This window comes from Argopecten irradians, unplaced genomic scaffold, assembly GCF_041381155.1.
Source record: "Argopecten irradians isolate NY unplaced genomic scaffold, Ai_NY scaffold_1346, whole genome shotgun sequence".
Taxonomy (NCBI): domain Eukaryota; kingdom Metazoa; phylum Mollusca; class Bivalvia; order Pectinida; family Pectinidae; genus Argopecten; species Argopecten irradians.
In genome coordinates, this window is record NW_027188812.1 from 1 (window position 1) to 7,255 (window position 7,255).

Consider the following 7,255-nt stretch of genomic DNA (forward strand, 5'->3'; position numbering starts at 1 on the left):
GATCGCAAAAATGTAGGTCACATGCCTGATAATAAATTAAACAGACAATCAAAATAAATCCAACTTCTACCCATTTAAACTGTAGATTCATAGTTGTTGATTAGATTCTGAATTTGTCACAATTATTTTAATTCTAGAAACTCTGATAATTTGACAATATCCTATTCTGACCTTTACAATGTGTGATCCATACATGTATACATAGTATATTGTACACTTAAAATATGCCTGCTCGAAAGGTAGAGCCCTACGCTAGGACTGCAGTTTCCATGGTCACTTGGACTTCATACTGTTCCATCAACCACACAAGTTTTTTTCAAGTTTTTTTTTTTATTATCCAAATGCAATACAGCATATAGGTTTAACCAATACACAAATACATAATACAATGATCGTTGTTATGTTTCAAGATGGCGGAGGATAATTCCGATATACTTCATACCAAATTAAACAAAATGATTAATACATGAGTATGATATATATACTACTGCTGATTAATGATAATTTTCCTTTTTTTCTGTTGCCTGGATCAAATATTTCCCCAACAGATTTAAGCTCTTTACATTTTTAGATGAAAATAACATAATTAATTTATATACACTTGGGTGTTTGTGGTAATAAGTTTTTATAAACTTTTTACGTAACTCAGAATAAGCAGGACATAGTAATACAAAATGCATTTCATCTTCTACATCATTTTTGTCACAAACAGTACAAAGTCTATCGCCTCTGGGAACGGCGTTATAACGGCCAGCTTCAATTTGCAGAGAGTGGGCTTGCATGCGATATTTACTCAATATTTGTTTGTTTAGTTTTAGAATTCAAAGGCTTCTTTAAATAAAATTGAATTTCAAAGTTATCAACAAGATGTTTATAAATTTCACATTTAGGAGACACGTCAAATGCGCAACGCAGTTCCTGAATAAATATATCATGCAAGCGCTGTGAATACAATTCCAAAAAGTGTTTTTCATTATCTACATTCTGAGCAATCCAAATATTGTTGAAACCACATCTGCCTAAATCATTTTTTACATCATACAACCAATTTAATTTATAATTAGGCTTTTTCATAATGAGCTCAAATAGAGCATTATAGCATGACTTTAAAATACAGTTATCTGTTCTTAATAGCTTTAACCAATATTTCATCACCATTATTTTACGCTGTATATGTAAAGTAAACCTTCCAGTCTCAAAATACACCATAGAAGTATTGACTGGTTTTTTTCACATTCAATAGACTCTTCAGGAATAAAAGATGTACAGATTCAATCTTAGGTGCTGGGTGCGAGCCCCATACCTCGCAACAGTAATTAAGCACACATGAAACATAACTATCAAATAAGGATAATTTTGTTTCAACATTAAGCATGTATTTTTTCATTCTACTATTAAGGAGATAGTATGACTTTCTTCCTTGTGATGATAAAGTATTAAGCGCTAGAGTAAATCTCCCATTATAATTGAAAACTAGCCCCAAGTAACAAAAATTATCAACAATATCTATAGCCCTTCCTTGAAAGGTCCAGTACTCATTAGCCTGTAGACGTTTACTTTTTCTAAAAACAACTATTTTGGTTTTATCTATATTAACAGATAAACTCCATTTATTTGCATAATTTTGCAGACAATCTAACATGTTTTGCAGGTCAGTAGCATCTTCAGTAAACAAAACTGTATCGTCAGCATACATAAGTATGAACAAAACTTGAAAAAAACTTGAATGAAGTACGTATACCTTATCCCAACCCCAGGAGGTCCATTTATAGCATACTGTACTTAGGTGGCAGCCTCTCTACATATACATTGTACTCATCACACAAATACGAACAGTTATATATACAACAACAGTAGTCAATAGGGATATGTATTTTAACTGATAGTGCATTTTAATTTACTTGATAATGAAGCTTTATATATTAAAATAAAAAATAAAAAAATAAGTGTAAATTATACCAAGGATGTATACGTCTTGAATTAACTAAAACATTTATTTCAAAATTATTGGAAAAATCATATTTCATCCAATATCTTTTCATTAATTTAATTTTTTTTACACTGGCTTTTTACAAATATCAGAACACCCGATTATCATGGACTATGTATATAAAATACCAATATTTACAATGTTGAATAAGTACCTAATCTAAATTAATTTTGATTATAATATATACATGTATTATTGGTAAATTCAAGGTTGTGACAGACATGCTTGATTTACGCATTGTACATTTCCCGTCAGCTCTACACTTCACGGCTGCCTGTCATGACAATAATTGAGGTGTATTCAGCATCACTTACTATATGTTTTGCCAGCTAGTTTTTACCTCATCCCAATCTACCCCCCCTCTCCCCGGGAAGTGGTGTACATGTTTACCCAGGCTCAACAACAAACATGTACATGTATCTAATAAGAATGGTACTTTTGTGTTTCAAACTCATAAACCTATATGATTTTTAAAAGGTAACGTATATTTGTTTGTCTTAACAAACTTCCATTGAAACAATTCTAAAATCACATATTATATAAAGATACTGCCCTCCATTCTCATAAAGCCGTGCAAACACAGAAGGCAACGATTCTGCCCTATGGCCATCTATCGATGGTCACCTTGAGGTACCTGTATAGCTGGACACTGTGGCTTACCTGTATGTTTGACAAGTTTTTAATTATTGGACCATGACGCAATATACGGTCAAGTAACTTGCGGGGTTGGGCTCATAAACATATTGTGTGTACCGGTAATTAAGAATCAAAACAAGCTGAATTGGATACTTGTATGTAGACTATAGCTACGTCATAAAGTTTGAAGTGGATTTATTCTGCATGATCTTTTAAAGACGTTCAGTTTTTAATGAAGAATATGTAATTAAGCTATTTTACGTACAATACTTTTAGAACTTAAAATAGCGAAGAAAAATATTATAAAAGTGTATATTTTATGAAAGACGATCTACATGTACAAGGGTGTCGCTAGAAAACCGATTGATAGGGACCAAATCTTTTTATTTAAAAGCTATGTATTACCCGGTATATGATTGTATTACTAATAGCTTAAATTAAAAAAGAAAAATTGTCTCAAAAGCACAATAGGACTGGTTTTTGCCGTAGCTGCAAGATTGTAGTAAGACTTTTAGACAGAAAATGGTGTCGTCTTAGTAGGCCGGGTACGTATATTCGTTCTAGTTTTTGCCGCAATTCAAAGTTGTTTTTGACTTGTATTTACTATTTCATGTAAATGATATATATCTATATATATATATATATATTTAATGCAATTTACCCATAAAACATTGACTTTTGAAAACGTAATATCGACAATTTAAGATATGAAATGGAAACTACTGATATAAAATTAAATAGACATATACTTAATTAATACAAATTAATCTTTATTACTTTTTTGCAGTGAAAAGGTTTTATTCATGTATACTAAAAAAATATCGTATTATATAGTTATATATACTGTACATTAAATTGTAGATGTTGTAATTTAAAAAAAAAAGAAACACTAAAAAAATTATAATTATGTATTATTTCAAATTGAAGAACGTATTCTTCCCCGCTCCCTAACTATAACACATCACCTTGTCTGTCTAGGTCTGAATATGTACCTGGACACCATGTCAACCTGTAGTTGACACCGTGTTCACACGTAGTGCACTCCGTGTCTACCTGTAGTCTAAATCTTGTGCACTCCGTGTCTACCTGTAGTCTAAATCTTGTGCACTCCGTGTCTACCTGTAGTCTAAACGTAGTGCACTCCGTGACCTGTAGTCTAAACCTCGTGCACTCCGTTTGCACAAGGGTGTAACCTTTAGTCTACTACCAACTGTAGAGGATATATAACGCCATCGAATAAGGCGAAATATAGCCTATTTTTCTCAGTGTGTATTTCCCTAAGAATTGAGACTTGTGGCTTATTCAATACAAAATCAACATGCATTCCGGCAGTTAATTGTCTTAGATGACGTCACTAGTAATTGGAATTCAAGGGAGGTCAAAGAAAAAAATGTCAAAAAGATGTAAAGATTACTTTCATTAATTTACTATTTAGACAAAAAAGTATACAATTATAGGATTTTGATGAGGTCGTGCATGTTTTTATTAGACCAATAGAAAAAATTATCAACCTCGGACTAAAAACGTTGTTTATGTTTCATTTTTCATCAATCCTACGGGCAGAGAGGCAAACCCGTCTGTGATATTATTCGCTGTGTTCGACGGAAATGTGCTGTTACCAACAAAATCGGCAATCGTAGAAACGCTTAATTATCCACGTTATTAATACATTGTTGCAATCAAACACTGAAATGACTTCGACTCTTTGATGCACTGAGCCGGAAATCCATATCTAATTTTATAGACAGATCGGGTCACACTTAATAACGACAAGAAACGACAACAAACGACAACACGTTAAATACAAGGAAAAGTTAGTGACAACACAAGATATGTTATTCTGTACATTAAAATGAATATTTCTACCAAGTTTTATGAAGATTAGAGCAAAAATGAAGGAATTAGAGCGATTTGAATATTCTGAAATCGGCCGCTGGTCAACGATATATCGAGTGACAAGAGGTTTGCCGTGACGGTATACCGACAACACGTTGTAACATCGAAAATGTTTTAAAAACCTAACGACAACAGAAGATATGTGATTTGTCATACTATAATGCATCTATGTACAAAATTTCATTAAATTGGAATAAAAATGAAGACTTTATACCTGTTTTAATGTTACGAGATCGGCGACTGGTCAGGTTTACTACCGACAACAGATCGACGACTCACACACACGCCTGTACACGCGTGTGTACGAGTGCTTATAGGGTCTCGATACTGTTTGTCTAAGCCATTATTGTGTAAACATCATTATAGTCGGTGTAGAACTCTAGGCCATACTCAATACACGAGTATGTTTGCAGACCCTACGTGACGCTACCCAAATTGGAACACTTTTTGAAGATAATTGTAAAAAAATTTCTTAAATGTGGTTGAATCCAGATTTTTTTCTTAACATTCCACAAATAGATGCTTTCATTATTAATTTCATGATTTGTTTACTTGTCAGCCCTGTGTTTCAGCAGATTTGAGTACCCAAAATGGAACATCTCCTAAATAAAGTTTGATTAATAAATGTCCAGGCATGATAAAAAATGTTTGAATTGATTTAAAGAAAGTTCAAACGTATTTTAGTTTATTCAGGGCACATGCCTTTCAAAAAAAATATTCCATTCAGCATTTATTTTTCTCATTTTAAAATATATGGTGTTTTTAGGGTTGTCGCACGACGTCGTTTCTCGGAGTTTTTCAAAATTTCGTTATTTTCATTTTTAAATACAGATAATAAGCAACTGGAAAGAAAATGACATATTAAAATTGTCACAGGTCAGCACCTTAATTTTTGTTCAGGACTGTTATTGTTAGTTTAGATTGCAAACTGAAAATTCTGTATCACATATTTTAAAAGTGTTTCATTTTGGGTAGCGTTCCAAAATCGGGTAGCGTCACGTTAGTTTTTTTGTGTGTGTGTATTTTTAGCTGCTTAAATATTTTTATATTAACTTTGGTAACTTTGACTTTAATACGTTTTATTTGAAAGATTAAGTTTTAATATCTCGAATCCCGTCTTGCGGGCACACAAGATTTCGCTTGCGTATCGTAAGTTTTAATTTCGGGAAGCTTACAAATATTACGTTTATTTAACACTTTTTATTACTGAACTTACAGATTTTATTTATTGAATGATTTTTACTGACACATACATACGTGTAATTCATTTGAAAAGTATTAGAAGGTAAACGAATTTTAACTGTTAAAACATCTTGAATCCCGTCCTGCGGGCACACAAGATATTTCGCAAACATATCGTAAAATGTCAAACTGATAATTTCGCAAACGTATCGTTTAAAGTCTAACTGTTTAAGAGAAACACAATCCTTAAATATCTTGAACCCCGTCCTGCGGGCACACAAGATTTCGCTAAGACATTTTTTTCTGTTTAGAAGGACCGTGCGATTCTGTTCATTTCCACGCACACGTTTTCGTGTATCCGGTTTTTTTCGTGATGGCTGCAGTTTTTGGAATAGTTAGCATTCCATTAGTGGAATATATACGTTCCTTTTTCTGCTTCACAAGTTTCAAAAACTTGTGCACTTTCCGTTGTCTTTCTACAACGGGCAGTTCTCTCCAAAATACTGAACTTATTTTTAAAAGTTGCGCATGCGGAGCTAATTCGTACTCTCCTATTCCGTGACGCGATCTGCGCACGTGGTTGTACTGCGTGTTTTGTATGTGCTCTTATCGTTTTTTCCCAGTCACCAACAAGCTTTATGATGTCATTCATTGATTCGCAATTGTTGTTTTTTCCAGCCTTTGGGTATATGGGGGCATCGTACTCTGGCCTCAACCAACCTGCGCCGGATAGTTGGTAAAGTTTTTTCAGACCAATATGTACCCATACGTTCACCATACATATCGTCGATTTTGCTTGATACTGAATCAAATTCTTTGATAGTATCCGAATTGATCAGTCCATCCTCGCCAAAGATAGACGACATTATCGGCGCTTTTTCTTTGTCGTTCATTCATGCTCTCGAAAATATACGCAAAGATTTTATACAAAAATGTACAATAATAATAAAAAAAAACATATAATAATGTATTCCTTAAGATAACATATGGGAAGTATATATACACACCATATGTTTACATAACAATAAATACAATCGCGAACTGTAATCACACTGATAATATACACACGTGTGTGCATACACGTATGAATACTGTATGCAAGCCGTCGGTCTACTGAGAATTTCAATGACCATTACTCATTCAAATCTTCATCAATAGTCATTACAATTGACATGAATTACTTTCTTTAGATATAGGTTACATATATTATTATTTGCGGTAACGTAATTTCGTAAAATAGTTTGTGTTGTCGGTCGGATCTAGATCTGTACATGTAAGCTTGGCTTACACACATGTATACATTCTGCGTCTCTTCATATTTGAAATCGTCATTACTCCGGTATTTTTTCTCCAATTTTAATGAAATTTTGTACAGAGATGCATTATGGTATGAAAAACAACATATCTTATGTTGTCGTTAGGTTTTTGTAATTTTTTTTAATGCTATGATGTGTTGTCGGTAATACTGAACATACACACTCGCGATATAAACCTGACCAGTCGCCGATCTCGTAACATTAAAACAGGTATAAAGTCTTCATTTTTATTCCA

The 7,255-nt window shown here is 33.0% G+C and overlaps 1 pseudogene; it reads right to left on the reverse strand.

Annotated features, from left to right (window-relative positions):
• Positions 1 to 334: 334 nt before the first annotated feature.
• On the reverse strand, positions 335 to 6,570 carry LOC138314088 (uncharacterized; annotated as a pseudogene).
• Between the last annotated feature and the right edge of the window lie 685 nt (positions 6,571 to 7,255).